Here is a 17,215-nt window from a genome sequence, read left to right as displayed (position 1 = left end):
CGTGGTCCCTGCCTGCTTCAAAAAATCTATCATTGTACCGGTACCTAAAAATGCCTCCCCAGCCTGTCTGAATGACTACCGTCCGGTGGCCCTTACCTCGGTAGTCATGAAATGCTTTGAGAGGCTGGTCAAGAAACACATCTGCGCCTTCCTCCCTCAGAACATGGACCCGTTGCAGTTCGCATACCGTCCGAACAGAACCACGGACGATGCGGTCTCCCAGGTCTTGCAAACCGCTCTCTCCCATCTGGACAGCCAGAAGGGGGGCTACGTGAGGATGCTGTTCATAGACTACAGTTCAGCCTTCAACACGATAGTCCCCACCAGACTGGCCAGGAAGCTAATGGAATTGGGGCTCAACACCTCCCTGCGTGCCTGGGTCCTGGACTTTCTCACCGCCAGGCCCCAGGTAGTCAAGATGGGAGGGAATACATCGAAGTCCCTCACCCTGAGCACATGATCGCCCCAGGGTTGCGTCCTCAGCCCCCTATTGTACTCCCTGTACACACATGACTGTGTGGCTAGGTTCAGCTCCAACTCAATAATTAAGTTTGCTGATGACACTGTGGTGGTGGGCCTGATCTCAGACAACGATGAGAAAGCCTACCGGGAGGAGGTGGCTGATCTAGCACTGGTGCCAGGATAACAGCCTCCTCTTGAACATCAAAAAAACGAAGGAGCTGATCATGGACTTTAGGAAGGCACATCATCCGAGGACGTACACTCCATTGAGGATAAATGGGGATCCTGTGGATAGGGTGAACTGTTTTAAATATCTGGGAGTCCACATCTCCGAGGTTTCTCAGTCTCTTCCTGGCGGGGACGCGACTATTTCTCCGAGTCGCATCCTCGCCCCCACCTCGCGGCCTACCAGCTGGATCGGAGCGGCCTTTCCTGCCGGGGACCGGGAACCGGACCTGGGCTGCTACAGCGGCGGCGCAGCGCTGGAGTCACCGCGGAGCGGGCGATGCCTACCTGGGTCGCTGTTGGAGCCCCGGAGCGTTGGGCCGCTGCTCCAACATCGTGGAGCTCTGGTGCGGAGAGCTTCCAACGCGGGCGGCGCTGACCGTCATCGTGGAGTCCTGGGGCGCCTTGCAGAGGGTCTCCAGCAGCAGTCTCCACCCGGCGCGGCCTGCGGACTTTGGAAGCCGCAGACTCCGGTAGGAGGGGGCCGATTCTGTGTCCACGCCGCGGAGGACGTCCCGCTGCCCCAACGTCGGACTTACAACACCCCGGCGGGGACATCGGGCCGCCCGTAGCGGAGGGCACGGGGAGGCCCTGACCACGGGGAATAGTGGAGGAAGAAGACTGACTTTGGTGCCTTCCCACACAGTGGGGAACTTTGATTCTGCTGTGTGGGGATGTTTTATGTCAAACCCTATAGTGTGTCCTGTTGATTTTTATTGTATGGCTGTATGGAAATTCATTTCACTGTGCCATCAGGCACATGTAACAATTAAATCTATCTTGAATCTTGACATGGGCATCACACGCCTGAGCACTCGTGAGTAAGGCAAGGCAGCACCTTTACCACCTCAGGCAATTGAGGAAATTCAGAGTGTCTCCGAGGATCCTCCAGTGCTTCTACGCAGTGGCGGTGGAAAGCATCTTGTCCGGGAACATTACCATCTGGTTTGGGAATTGCTCTGCCAAGGACAAGAAGGCTCTGCAGAGAGTAGTGCGTTCGGCCGAACGCACTATGGGAACTTCACTTGCCCCCCTGCAGGAACTATACATCAGGAGGTGCAACTCCAGAGCCAACAATATCATGAGGGACCCCTTCCACCCCTGCAACGGACTGTTCCAGCTGCTACGGTCAGGCAAACGCCTCCATTGCCATGTGGTGAGAACAGAGAGGTTAAGAAGGAGTTTCTTCCCAGAGGCCATTCGGACTGTAAATGCCTATCTCACCAGGGACTAACTCTACTGAACGTTTTTCCTTCCATTATTTATTATGTAAAGGTATATGTGTGTTATGATTGTGTTTATAGTTTGTTTGGTTGTTTGTCTTTTTGCACAAAAGTCCGCGAGCATTGCCACCTTCATTTCACTGCACATCTCGTATGTGTATGTGACAAATAAACTTGACTTGACTTGACTTGCCTTCTAGAATTTAGAGGATCTAAATGATCTCATTGAAACATACATACATGCTACTTGACCCATTGATACTTTGTGTTTTGTTCAAGATTCCAGCATTACCGCTTCCTGGTGTCTACAATATACATTCTTGTGGATAGTTCTTGAGCTTGACAGGATAGATGCAGAAATGTCAATTCCCTGCCTGGGGTGTTTTGCACCAGAGACAAGTCTTAAAATTGTGAGCAAAGCACAAAGTGCTTGAATAATCGCTACATTGTAAAGACGTGCAGGTTTGTAGGTTAATTGGCCTCTGTAAATTGTCCTTACTGTGTAGGGAATGGATGTGAAGATGGGATAACATAGCACTAGTGTGAACAAGTGATTGATGGTCGGCATGGAGTCGATGAAGGTCCTGTTTCCATAACGTATCTAAAAAAAACAGCAGTAGAATACAAACTGGTCTCGTCGATGTATAGAAATTGACCCCTGGAACAGCGGATACAGTAGATGAGGTGGGAGGAGGTGCAAGTGAACCTCTGCCTCACCTGAAAAGACTGTTGGGAAACCAGCCAATTTCCATCTACCAATACTCTCCTCTGGCTAGCAGAGCTGGTCCTTACTCTCAACATCTTCTCCTTCGACTCCTCCCACTCACATGGGCCCCAGCTATGCCTGCCTCTTTGTTGGGTACCTCGAACAATCACTATTCCAGGCGTACTCTGGCCCTATCCCTGAGCTCTACCTCCACTACATTGACGACTGCATCGGTGCCACCTCCTGCACCAATGCAAAACTCACTCATTTCACCAACTTCACGACTAATTTCCATCCTGCACTCAAATTCACTTGGACCATCTCTGACATCTCCCTACCATTTCTGGATCTCACCGTCACCATCACAGGAGACAGACTATTGACTGACATCTACTACAATCTTACTGACTCCCATATCTATCTAGACAACACTTCTTCCCACCCTACTTCCTGAAAAGACTATATCACCAACTCCCAATTCCTCCGTCTACGCCGCATCTGTGCCCAGTATGAGGTTTTCCATACTAGATTGCCGGAGATGTCCTCATTCTTAAGGAAATGGGGATTCCCCTCTTCCATTATAGATGAGGGTCGGCTCTTGCTCCCTCTCCATCCATTCGCAACAAAGTCAGAGTCCTCCTTGTCCTCACCTTCTACCCCAACAGCCGTTGCATACAGCATATAATCCTCCAACACGTTCGCCACCTACAACGGGATCCCACTACTGGCACATCTTCCCATCTTCACCCCTTTCCGCAGAGACCGTTCCCTCCGCAACTCCTTGGTCAACTCGTCCCTTCCCACCCAAACTACCCCCTCCCCAGGTACTTTCCCCTGCAACCACAGGAGATGCAACACCTGTCCCTTTACCACCCCCCTTGACTCCATCCAAGGACTCTGACTGTCTTTTCAGGCGAGACAGCGGTTCACTTGCACCTCCTCCAACCTCATCTACTGTATCCGCTGTTCTAGGTGTCAACTTCTGTACATCGGCGAGACCAAGCGCAGACTCGGCGATCGTTTCCCTGAACACCTCCGCTCAGTCCACCTTAATCTACCTGATCTCCTGGTTGCTCAGCACTTTAACTCCCCCTCTCATTCCCAATCTGACCTTTTTGTCCTGGGCCTCCTCCATTGTCAGAGTGAGACCCAGCGCAAATTGGAGGAACAGCACCTCATATTTCACTTGGGTAGCTTACACCCCAGCGGTATGAAAATTGGCTTCTCTAACTTCAAATAGCCCTATCTTTCCCTCTCTCTCTCCATCCTCTCCCCTTCCCAGTTCTCCCACAAGTCTTACTGTCTCCGACTACATTCTATGTCTGTCCCGCTCACTCCCCTGACGAAGGGTCTCGACCCGAAACGTCACCCATTCTTTCTCTCCAGAGATGCTGCCTGTCCTGCTGAGTTACTCCGGCATTTTGGTCTAACAAAGTATAAGTATTACTTATGCCTGGAGTCATCTATGCGTCCCCTAATATCATCTGCAAGAATTTCTCCCTTGTACATTATTATGAAGAATGGTACTACTTTCTGACAATTACATTGTTTTTTTTTGCAAAACAATAAAAGTAATGTTTCTCACGAGTCAGTTAAAACTTCTCTGTGTACTCTAAGGTCTAAATTTTTCTAATCTGTGATTGCAATTAACAAATATGCAAGTGAAATGCAAGGTGTTGTACAGGAGGTTTTGTATGTTATTTGTTATTTTGGACATTAAAAGCTAAAGGAAATGGGTGGAAACATAGTTGATCATCTATCATCTTATTTTAATAATAGTACAATTGGCAGGAGCCTATGGAACGTTGCCAGAAGAAGTAGCTAAGGTAGGTACAATAACAGCACTTAAAAGGCATTTGGACAGGTACTGTACATGAATGGTTTAGAGGGATATGGGTCAAACACGGGCAAATGGGACTTGCTTGGAATGGGCATCTTGGTTGCAATGGACTTTAGGGCCGAAGGGTCTCTCCGTGCTGTAAGCTTCTAGACTCTAAGTATAACCCTGGAGTGAATGAAAGCTGGTATGATCTCCACAATGCCACGGGTGTTTTGTCACTGGTCCTTGGTAAACACATCACATGTGAAGTCTGCTGAAGCCAACAGGCTTTGGGAGGGTGACATTTCACTGAAGAGGACTGTGAATTCAGATGAGTGTATTTGTGACCTGTAATACTTGCTTCAGAGTGGGTCATTCTGACTTCACCCACAAAGAGTCAAGTTGTTTGACAAAAAATTGTTGAGTTGTAGCCCTTCGATCACACAGAGGGTAGAGTGGAGGACAGCAGGAGTACAGAGAAATCCTTAGGTCGTTGGCTCAATTTCAGCTCCAAGGCAGCACAGTGATGCAGCGGTTGTGCTGCTGCCTTATAGCACCAGAGACACGGGTTTGATCCTGACTACGTGTACTGTCTGCACGGAGTTTGCATGTTGTTCCTGTGACCTCGTCGGTTTTCTCCGGGTGTTCCTGTTTTCTTACACATTCTAATGACATGCAGGATCATAGCTTAATTGGCTTTTGTAAATTACAGAACTAGCGTATGGGTGGTCGTTGGTTCACACAGACTTAGTGGGCCAAAGGGCCTGTTTCCACACCATCTCTAAACTAAACTAAATGAACAGAAACACCCTTGTTATTCTTCACTGTGATATCCTTCTTCCTATTCTTTGTCAGAAGCAGGAATCCCGCCTGCTTCATGGCAGTGGAACTCGTCATCCAGGAATAAAAAGACTTCCAGCTCTGCTCTGGGCCAATGCAACCATCATGCTTGCTAGGATGGAGAAATTAACATTATTGTGATGTGATTTTGGCTTGCATATTTACATAAGGATGGGTTTAAAGATGGCATTCATTCATGTTAAAAGCACTGTGCAATGTTTTGTGACTTTGGTGGACTGCAGCAGGGTATTTTTTGCTACAGCTCAGCAACCATCGGTAGTAGTCTCAACCAGGAAAATAATCTGGTCAGGAAATAATGATTTGCATTCATCCGGTCTGGCTATACTGCACCAAGGAAGTGCCTTCATGTTCACTGAGACATACAAGTGGTTGACATGCAACTGCATTTTGGTTCATCTTGAGTCTTGAATCTGAAGAAGGATCTTAATCCTGAAAGTAATCCATCCATCCCCTCCGCTGATGCTATCTGATCCGCAGAGTTCCTCCAGCACTGTTTTGCTCAAGATTTCAGCATCTGAAGTTTTGTGAGTCTCGACTTCAGTGGTCTGTCTGGAAAGGGAGAAAGTGATCTTTTAGGATTTACTAGACTAAGTGGGAACCGTTGGGTCCCAGCATCACATGGGAGGGCTGGTCCCCCAACACAATATTCCACCTCACCACCAATTCCAATATTGGTGGCCAGTGGGGGGGCTTTCTGGAGCGTTAGTACGGGTGTTGTGGGCTGAAGGGACTGGTTTCCAGAAGGCTAGTATGGACATTGAGGGCCGAATGGATTCTTGGGCTGGCGGCTCAGTCACTCAAGCCTGTTATGCTGGCAGCTCACTCACTCAATGCTGATGGGCTGGCAGTTGACACGGCTATTCCTTGAAATTCCATTTCAAGCAGGTTGCAAGGCCACCAAATTCAAGTGCAGTTTCTTACCACTTCAAGCAGGGTGCAAGGCCACCAAATTCAAGTACAGTTTCATACCATTTCTAGCAGGGTGCAAGGCCACTAAAGACAGCGAGTGACCTCTCCCTCCTCCATCTTGCAGAGACTGAGCCACACCCACACTTCTGAGTTTTAAAGTCCCTCCCCTTCCACCAAAAGGGGCGTGGCCTTCATGTGTGAGTGACAGGAGATAGAATCTCAACATTTTTAAAACACTAATAATTCTTTTATTTTTCATCGATGGGAAAAATCCTCGGCATCTGATGAGCAGAGGGGGACTCTGAGTAGGATGGCCAAAGATCACAGCCGTACGTGGTAGCGTTTTTTCTCAAATCAAAATAAAGCGCAAACAGGAAGTTGTCAAGATTAGACTTTTAATTATATAGAAGGCAACTTTAATTAGGCAAGGCAACTTTAATTAGGCAACACAGCTTTAGCATTTCCAAACCAAAGGCAACACACACAAAGGCAACACAGCTTCAGCATTTCCAAACCAAAGGCAACACAGCTTTAGCATTCCCAAACTATATTTTCAAACCACATTAAGGGCACTGACAGGTCACTCACAGTTTAGTAGACATGTGTTCAGTGTTATTCACAGCTCAGACTGAGAGACTTGACCCTCTCGCTCCCCCCATCTTGCAGAGACCGACTGAGGTACTCAATACTTCCGGGTTTTATAGTCCCTCCGGAAGGGGCGTGGCCTTCAGGAGAGAGAATCTCAACCATTTTTAAACACGAATAACTCTTATTTTTCATCGATGGGAAAATCCTCTTGTGCTGCGCAGCGGAGGGGGACTCTGAGTAAGATGGCCAAAAATCACAGCTGTAAGTGGCAGTGTTTTTTCTAAAATCAATATACAGAACAAAAAGTGGTCAAGATCAGACTTTTAGTAATATAGATTTATTCATGATTGTGCTTATGTATTGTACGATTTTACTGAATTGCGTGCCAAACAAAGAATTTCACTGTATCCAGATACATGGGACAATAAAGTGCCAATGAGCATTGAAGAGTCATCTTGTACTTCAGCCACACAGTACTTCTGGTGTTGTAGAGTGGGAGATAAGGAAGGGTAGAGGGTTGGATTGGGCTGAAGGTTTGTTTGTTCCCTCACCTGCACTCAGTTACGCTCCCTCCTCAACCCCTTTTATTCCAGGGGAAGTATTTTCTGGTCTATTGTAAAACCATGGGTGTTCGGAGGTCACCGTGTCTTTCAAGTATGTTGTGCCCTGTCACCTGGAATAAACCGATATTCCGCATCAGCAGTTTCAACAATATCGCACTTTTACCTTAAGTTTCCCCACAAACTCCAACGCGAGATCAGAAAATCACTGCATTAAATAACCAGACTGCGCCTTTCCCTTAATTAACAACAAATGTGATTGTTGAGCTGAATCTCTGGAGGAGACGTTGTCATCATCGGTTTCTTTTTTTTTTTTTTATTGCCACAGGGGAATTATGTCATTTTAGGTGAATGTTTCAGAAAACATTGTTTCCAGCCTTTGCAGTTGTGTTAATGAAGAAGCGAGATTGGCAGAGGGCTGGCTCCCAGCCTGTGTGGCTGCGGACACTTAAGACTGGGCGTGCACTGCTTCATTCAAAACGCACGACGTGGTGGAGCAGAGACAGAGCCGGTGACGAGTGTTGAGAATCATTTTCAGCGAACGACACTAAAAACAGATGCATTGAAATAATTCGCAGTCAAATAAAGAATGTAAATGAAACCGGTAAGTGCAGACTTCATTTTTAAATCACCAGATTATTATTTCATTGTTATCAATAGCAGTGCTACGAAATTACATGTAACCAGTGAATTAAGACAACAGAAAACACACCAGCTGCATAAATTAGGATGGTCTTGTATCTCTCCGTAAGAATACAAATCTGAAGGAGATAAATATTCCATATTTCATCGAAGGTTTGTGTTCCTTCTACAGAAATAACAGAATTCGTAATAAAATGCAACCCTGGCTTCCTTTCAACAGCATTCTGTTTGCCCTTTGAGTAATTAAGATTTAATATTGGGGGAGAAATAGTTTCAATCCTGAAGCGTTAACTGTGGTCATTGCGTTCGGTTGTCCCGTTACGTTCAGTTGCCACGAGCTGTCTCTTTGCAACGGGCATGTGTACAGATGATGTGTGCCAGGTTTAGCAGCAATATTTTCTTGCCGGCCTTGTAACATGTGTCAAACGGAATTGCACAAGAATATGTAACCTTATGAAAATGACCTACCTCTACTGCAGACTGATCTAGTCTAGATTTCCTTTTTTACCCCCCCCCCCCCCCCCCCCCCCCTTGCCCCACCCCTGGCGTAAGGTATCCAATTATACGATTGAGGACCTTGATATTTTAAATAGCAAAATTAGTATTTATGTGACATGTTGCCAGGTTTAATATTTTTAGATGAAGTTCTGCAATTCATTGTTATATTTTAATTTTTCCAATTTTATTTTACATGATAACATTTTGCATTTAATTCTGTTTCCTGGAGGGCAAATCTGTAGATTTGTTTGTGTGATTTGATTTTATCCCTTTCAGTTCGAAATGGTCACCTATGGTTTTGCTTTCTTTCCTGTGCGAATTGACATACTCTTCCCTCCCACCACTCCATCAAAACATAACAAGCATCTTTAAAAGATGGTTGATGGCTCTTTATTGCAGAGGCTTTCATGTCACATTTTAATCTGGTTGTCTAAATATGTTGGCATTTAACAAAGGTATTAATAATTCAATAATCTTTGCCTCCTTCCATCTCCATTTAGATATAAATAAGCAAAACCACAATTACGTGGATGTAGGTTCATTCCTAGTATAGATTGGTTTATTATTTATTACCAGGTACAGTAAAAAGCTTTTGTGTGCTTTTCAGTCACAGAAAAGATTATAATGAAGATACACACAAAATGCTGGAGTAACTCAGCGGGACAGGCAGCATCTCTGGAGAGAAGGAATGGGAGACGTTTCGGGACAGGACCCTTCTTCAGACTGATCTCGACCCGAAACATCACCCATTCCTTCTCTCCAGAGTTGCTGCCTGTCCCACTGAGTTACTCCAGCTTGTTGTGTCTATCTTCGATTTTAAACAGCATCTGCCGTTCCTTCCTACACTAAGAAAAGATTATACATGATTACAATCAACACATTTTTAATGAATAACTTTATCCAAACAATAAATAAATATGATTATAAGCTCAGGTCTGGTGTTAACAAGCAGTAATCAGTTCAAACTTTGAAAATGATTGAAGCAAGTCATTTTCCAGTTAAATCTAGCTTTATTATTAAAAAAAGAAATGTAATACAGAATTACCACAATTCTTCCATAACTTGATAATGTAGCTTTGCAGTTATATTGCAATTGCAGCAAACCCATTGAAAAGAATGAGACAAAGTTGATCAGGGGTCACTAGTTGTTCAACTTGTAGGTCTTCAATTAGTAGACATTTCAACTGTCAATCTGCATCAGATTTACGTGCACAGAACAATGCAGAAGGGCAAAGGTAGACAAAAATGCTGGAGAAACTCAGCATCTATGGAGCGAAGGAAATGGGCAACGTTTCGGGTCGAGGCCCTTCTTCAGACTGATGGGGGGGGAGGGGGCGGGAAGAAGAAAGGAAGAGGCGGAGACTGAGTGGAAAGCTGGGAAAGGGGAGAAGAAAGCAGGGACTACCTGAAGGGCATATCACTGCTTAAAACTGTTCTTGGTTGCAGTATTAAAAAATAACTGAATTATTGCAGACAAAATAAATGATGCAGTACAAAGATAAAAATAAAACTGACCAGATAACAATTTTTTTTCTCATTCTTGCTTTCAATAGTTGAAAAATATTCCTTTTGTGGCTTCTCATGTGAGTTACGATATTCTCGTTCTGAAGGTGAATGAAGACCACTTGTCAGTATGGCATTCACTGTAATTATTACGAAAACACAAAAGTGAAACGACAAATGTTTTGCTAATTGTCCCTCCAACCCTGCAAATATTCCTTACTTGACTAAATATCTCTTATTAATGCAAATAAATCATGTTATATTAGTATCTCCTGCCTGTGTATTGTCTCTCTGTATTCTCTATGGCAGTCAGATTGCTTGCTTTGGACCACAGTTGCAGTCATTGCATTCTTGAGCAAGCTGTTAAGGGATGTTGGTATAAAGCTATCTTTGCCTCTTCCAGGAAATGTTCACATATACCTAGGTAAAGTGAATTTTTTTTTGCAAACAGTTGAGTAAAAATCTTAGTGTACATGGGCACAATCATACTTGAGTGCAAAAGCACAAGAATAGTAAATTACACTGAGACAGTATACAAGAGTTGCCATGTTTCCAGTGCCAACTTGTAGCCTTCAAGTTCAAAGTTGGTAAACATGTAGAGTCTTAACTTGACCATTAAGGCCCATTGTCCTGGCGGCGGCAATGTGTTGGTGTTGCAGAGGACGACAAGGACTACATGGCCAGATGTTGTCAATGTCTATTCCTGCTGCTCCATTGCTCTATGCCGTCACAGGACAACAATCCACGTGCTTGGCCTCTTCAGGTGATGCCTGATCCCGAGGCTGCTGTAGGGCTTCCAGCAGCTCGCCTTCTCTCTGACAATCCTTGTGACACCACATTTAAGATTTTTAAAAAACTTTTGTTTGTAAGGAACTGTGACCCGAAACTTGTGTTGTTGCAAAATATTCTGAATCATCAATGTTTAATTTAATAACTAGGTGGATATTAATTGTTAATTTTGCCTTCCTGTTGTGAAAATATTTTTTTCGCAAGCATTCATCAAACATGTTTTTATTATCTCAGTTTCAATTCATTTTCCCTCTATCAAAAGCATTCTTTCCTTCACAAGTGTGCAATTGCATAGGCACCAGTGACAAACTAGCATTCTATCAAAGTGACTGCTCCTTATCTCCAGAGCTAAATGTGAATGTCAGCGCGCTGTTCAACCACATGTAACCATACTGCAGCTGTGCCATCCTGTCTACATCTTACTGTGAAAGTCACCAGTTTTTTTTACTGTTCTGGCTGTGTGACAATTGATCAGGGCAGCAGCCAGAATTCGTGCGAGTTGGCACAAATGACATGGGTACAAAGAGAGATGAGGTCCTGTAAAATGAATATGGGGAGTTGGGCACAAAGTAAAAAAAGCAGAACCTCTAGGGTAGTGATCTATCGATTACTCCTGGTGCCATATGCTAATGAGGGTAGGGACAAGGAGATAGGACGGATAAATGTGTGGCTGAGGAGTTGGTGCAGGGGGGCAGGGATTCAGATTTTTGGATCATTGGGATCTCTTCTGGGCCAGAGATGACCTGTACAAGAATACAAAATAAACTGTACAGGGTTGCACCTGAACTGGAGGAGAACCAATATCCTAGTGTTTCTTGGGTGGGTTTAAACTAGATTGGCAGGGGAGGGGGGTCCAATGCAGGATTGAAGCAGGTGAGAGGCTGGAAGTCAGTATGGAAGGTGATGAAAGAAAGTTCAGTGGCAGGATAGACTGGATCATGACAAGGAGTGAGGAAGGACTTTTGGATTGAATTGCATTTATTCTGATGCGAGAGGCCTAACGAGTAAGGCGGATGAACTCTGAGTGTGGATAGGTACATGCGACTGGGACGTTACGGTGGCTGATACGGAAACCTGGCTATGAAAGGGACAGGATTGGCAGCAATGTTCCAGGATACAGGTGCTACAGGCAAGGTAGAAGTGGAGGTAAGAGAGGAAGGGTATTGCTTTATTGATTAAGGATAATGTCATGGCAGTAGTTGGAGATGCCATTACTGATGTTGCATCCAGTGAGATGATATGTGTGGAGCTGTGGGGATGATCACCTTTTTGGCAGTGTACTATAGGCCACCAAAATAGTCAATGGGTATGAAAAGAATCAATATACCAGGCCATTGCAGACGGCTGCAAAACTAATAGGTTGACATAGTAGGGGATTTTAACCTTCCCAAAATTGACTGTAATTGTCATAGTGCCAAGGGCTTAGTTGGGCTGGAATTTATCAAACTAGTTCAGGAATGTTTCCTCAGCAATATGTAGAGAACTCTATAACAGAGGGCAAACTTATTTTACTCGTGACACAAACTCTTGACACAAAGCTGGGTGGCAGCGTGAACTGTGAAGAGGATGTTGGGAGGTTGCAGGGTGGCAGATGCAGTATAATATAGATAAATTTGAGGTTATCCACTTTGGCGGCAAAAACAAAGGGGCAGATTATTATCTCAATGGGGTTAGGTTAGGTAAGGGGGAGGTGCGGCTAGACCTGTGTGTCCTTTACACCAGTCACTGAAAGTTGGCGTGCAGGTACAGCATGCAGTGAAGAAAGCTAAAGTGGTTCTTCTGCAGTTGTATAGGGCTCTGGTAAGACCACATCTACAAAGTAAGTAAGTAAGTAAACTTTATTTATATAGCACATTTTAAGTCAACTTGCATTGACCCCAAAGTGCTTCACATAAATTAAATAATAAGTTCCATTGCAAACCATAGAAAAAGGTTTAAAAAAAAAAAAGAAAAAAAAATGGACACAACATATTATAGAGTTCAACACAAACGTCCCCCCACAGCAGAATTCAAACATTTCCACTGTGGGAAAAAGGCACCAGAAAGTTAAGTCCTCTTCCTCTGTGAAACACCTGAGGTTGGGGCCCATCTGTGGCCGTGCAGCCAGTCCGATGATTTTCAGGGCCCTCTTGCTGTAAAGATGGAACATCGGCGTCAGGTGAAACATTCCTCAGCGTCTTGGAAAAGTCTGGAGCAGCTGTCCCCTCCCCGGAGATCGCGGCACTTGTAGTCCTCAGGCCGCGCCGGCTGGAGCTCCGACCCCTGCGAATTCGATCTCTGGCTCTGCGGCGCTCCAAATCCAGCGCCGCCCGCGGCCGGACGCCCACAGCCACAGCTCCGCGATGTTGGGAGTCGGCGGCCAAAGCGCTCCGGAGCTTACCGCACGGTGACCAGGTAGGCATCGCCCGCTCCGTGTTGGTATCCCAGCGCTGCGCCACCGACGCCGAAGCTGTAGTCCCAGCCGGTTCCGACAGGAAAACGCCGCTCCACTTTCGGTGGTAGGCCGCGAGGACGGGGCGAAGAAACAGCACGGAGGGATGCTGCCTCTCCGACCAGGTAGGGGACTAAGAAATAAAGTTTCCCCCTTCCCCACCCCCACCCCCCACATAGAAGACCTCCACTAACATTTTTTAACATGACTTAAAATAAAATAAAATAAAGAAAGGTGTAGAGACGGACTGCGGGCAGGCTGCCATACACAGACGGCGCCCACTCCCGCACATCTGCCATCTTACAAAGGACATTCATTATCACATACACCAATTGGTGTAGTGAAATTTGACTTGCCATGCAGCACACAGATAAAGATAAGACACAACATTAAAGAATTTAACAATAAACATAAAAAACATCCCCCCCACAATGGTTCTGGAGTATTGTGTACAGTTTTGGTCTCCTAATTTGAGGAAAGACTTCCTTGTGATTGGGGGCAGTGCAGCGTAGGTTCACGAGATTGATCCCTGGGATGGCGGGACTGTCATGTGAGGAAAGATGAAAAGACTAGGCTTGTATTCGCTGGAGTTTAGATGGATGAGGGGGGATCTTATAGAAACTTATAAAAGGACTGGACAAGCTAGATGCAGGAAAAATGGTCCCAATGTTGGGCGAGTCCAGAACCAGGGGCCACAGTCTTAGAATAAAAGGGAGGCCATTTAAGAATGAGGTGAGCAAAAACATTTTCACCCAGAGAGTTGTGAAATTGTGGAATTCCCTGCCACAGCACATGTACACCGAGGTCTCGCTGCACCTCCCCCTTACCTAACCTAACCCCATTGAGATAATAATCTGCCCCCTTGTTTTTGCCATCAAAGTGGATAACCTCATATTTATCTATATTACACTGCATCTGCCACGCATCTGCCCACTCACTCAACCTGTCCAGGTCACTCTGCAACCTCCTAACATCCTCTTCACAGTTCACAATGCCACCAGCTTTGTGTCATCCGCAAACTTGCTAGTGTTGCTCCTAATTCCCTCTTTGAAATCATTAATATATATGGTAAACAGTTGCGGCCCCAACACCGAGCCTTGCGGCACTCCACTCGCCACTGCCTGCCATTCTGAAAAGGATCCGTTCACTCCTACTCTTTGCTTCCTGTCTGCCACCAATTTTCTATCCACGTCAACACCCTACCGCCAATACCATGCGCTCTAATTTTAGTCACCAGTCTCCCGTGCGGGACCTTAACAAAGGCTTTCTGAAAATCCAGATACACTACATCCACTGGCTCCCCTTCATCCATTTTACTTGTCACATCCTCAAAAAATTCCAGAAGATTAGTCAAGCATGATTTTCCTTTCAAAACTCCATGCTGACTTGGACTAATCCTTTTACAGCTATCCAAATGCCCCATTATTACCTCTTTAATAATTGACTCCAGCATGTTTCCCACCACCGAAGTCAGGCTAACCGGTCTGTAATTCCCCGTTTTCTCACTCGCTCCTTTCTTGAAAAGTGGGATAACATTAGCTATCCTCCAATCCATAGGAACTGATCCTGAATCTATTGAACATTGGAAAATGATCACCAATGTGTCCACTATTTCTAGAGCCACCTCCCTGAGGACCCTGGGATGCAGACCATCAGGCCCCGTGGATTTATCATCCTTCAGTCCCATTAGCCTACCCAATATTATTTCTCGCCCACTCCCGGTTAAGGGGGGCTGCTCCGGCAATTAGTTATAAACTGTAGCCCCTGCCATAGGCGTCTAGTGTCACGCTGCTCCATCTGCGATTCCATCCTCTCCCTGTATCTCCTTTTTGCCTCCTTCACCGCCCTTCGCAGTCTATTGGACTCTGCCTTGTAGTTATCCATGTTGCCGGATGCCAGGCTGGAGTTGTAAGCAGCGGCGCGAGCATTCAAAGCAACGCGAATGTATCTGTCCACCAGGGTATTTGGTTAGGAAAGAGGGCTAACCCTTGTACTTTAATGGGCTTTATCTTGCACTGAACATTATTCCATTTATCCTGCATCTGTACACTGTGGATGGCTTGATTATAATCATGTATAGCCTTATCGCTGACTGGATAGCAGGCAACAAAAAAGCTGTACTGTGACAATAATAAACCAAACTAAACTAAATTGCAGGATTATATTGTAGGAAAGAATTGCAGATGCTGGTTTAAATCGAAGGTAGACACAAAATGCTGGAGTAACTCAGCGGGACAGACAGCATCTATGGAGAGAAGGAATGGGTGACGTTTCGGGTTGAGACCCTCCTTCATTATCTAAATGGTGGCCGATTGGGAAAGGGGGAGATGCAGCGAGACCTGGGTGTCATGGTACACCAGTCATTGAAGGGAGGCATGCAGGTGCAGCAGGCAGTAAAGAAAGCGAATGGTATGTTGGCTTTCATTGCAAAAGGATTTGAGTATAGGAGCAGGGAGGTTCTACTGCAGTTGTACAGGGTCTTGGTGAGACCACACACCTGGAGTATTGCGTACAGTTTTGGTCTCCAGTGCAGAGTGCAGAGAAGGTTCACCAGACTGATTCCTGGGATGTCAGGACTGTCTTATGAAGAAAGACTGGATAGACTTGGTTTATACTCTAGAATTTAGGAGATTGAGAGGGGATCTTATAGAAACTTACAAAATTCTTAAGGGGTTGGACAGGCTAGATGCAGGAAGATTGTTCCCGATGTTGGGGAAGTCCAGGACAAGGGGTCACAGCTTAAGGATAGGGGGGAAATCCTTTAAAACCGAGATGAGGAGAACTTTTTTCACACAGAGAGTGGTGAATCTCTGGAGCTCTCTGCCACAGAGGGTAGTTGAGGCCAGTTCATTGGCTATATTTAAGAGGGAGTTAGATGCGGCCCTTGTGGCCAAGGGGATCAGAGGGTATGGAGAGAAGGCAGGTACGGGATACTGAGTTGGATGATCAGCCATGATCATATTGAATGGCGGTGCAGGCTCGAAGGGCCGAATGGCCTACTCCTGCACCTAATTTCTATGTTTCTATGTTTCTATGGTCAGTCTGAAGAAGGGTCTCGATTTCTGATTTACTCCAGCATTTTGTGTCTACCTGCCGAATTATAGTCATTTTTTAAAAATAATTTTTTACACTGCAATTCTATTAATGTAAAATACAGTAAAAATATTATCGTGTCCATAAACTCCTGTTACATGAAGTGCTAGACCATCATTTCCCTGACTGTTTTCAACTTCATCATCTCTGGCCATATCCCCCACAGCCGCCAACCTTTATCATTTCCCAGCCATCATGGCCTGCTTCGATCTCCTTCCCAAAATCCACAAACAGGACAAACAAATAGAAAATTCCATTGTTTCCGCCTACCCCTGTCCCATAGAACTCATCTCAAAATACCTTGATTCCATTCTATACCGCTTTGTCCAGTCCCTTCCCACGCCCTCCATCTCTTCAATAACTTTCCATTTCTAGTCCTCCATTGCCTCATCTTTACCATGGACGTCCAGTCCCCCGACACCTTCATCCCTGATGAGGAAGGTCTCAAGGCCTTCCTCGTTTTTTCCTTGATCAGAGACCCAATCAATTTCCCTCTATTAATGCTCTCTTCTGCATGACGGAACTTGTCCTCACCCACAACAGCTTCTACTTTGACTCCTCTCACTTTCTCCAAGTTAAAGGTGTAGCCACGGGCACTTGTATGGGTCCCAGCTATGCCCACCGTTTGCTCGGTTACGACAAACAGTCCTTTTTTTAAAAATGTTTTAATTTTATTATTTTTTAAAAATATTTTAATTTATTAGAAGTAAGTACAATCATATGGCACCAAAGTGCCTAATATATATTTTCATAATACATTTTATGTGCAACTTTTTTTTTTTTGTTATAATAAAAAAAGATAAGAATAAGAAAATGAAATTAGATAGTAAAGGATAGAAAGACGTGAGATATAGTGTGTGAAGAAAAAGAAAAAAGATGAATGAGTGAAGAAAGTTGAGGAAAAGA

At 45.2% G+C, this 17,215-nt stretch overlaps 1 protein-coding gene across 1 annotated transcript in view; it reads left to right on the top strand.

Annotated features, from left to right (window-relative positions):
- The window catches only part of LOC129700200 (armadillo-like helical domain-containing protein 4), a 94,611-nt gene that overhangs the window by 1,191 nt on the left and 76,205 nt on the right, over positions 1 to 17,215 (top strand). Inside the window, exon 2 of the mRNA XM_055640483.1 lies at positions 7,682 to 7,957. The gene's annotated coding sequence lies outside the window, so the exon portion shown is untranslated. The remainder of the gene's footprint in view (positions 1 to 7,681; positions 7,958 to 17,215) is intronic.

This window comes from Leucoraja erinacea, chromosome 9, assembly GCF_028641065.1.
Source record: "Leucoraja erinacea ecotype New England chromosome 9, Leri_hhj_1, whole genome shotgun sequence".
Lineage (NCBI taxonomy): Eukaryota > Metazoa > Chordata > Chondrichthyes > Rajiformes > Rajidae > Leucoraja > Leucoraja erinaceus.
The sequence above is the reverse complement of the archived record's forward strand: the minus strand, read 5'-3'. Positions and strand labels throughout refer to the sequence as shown.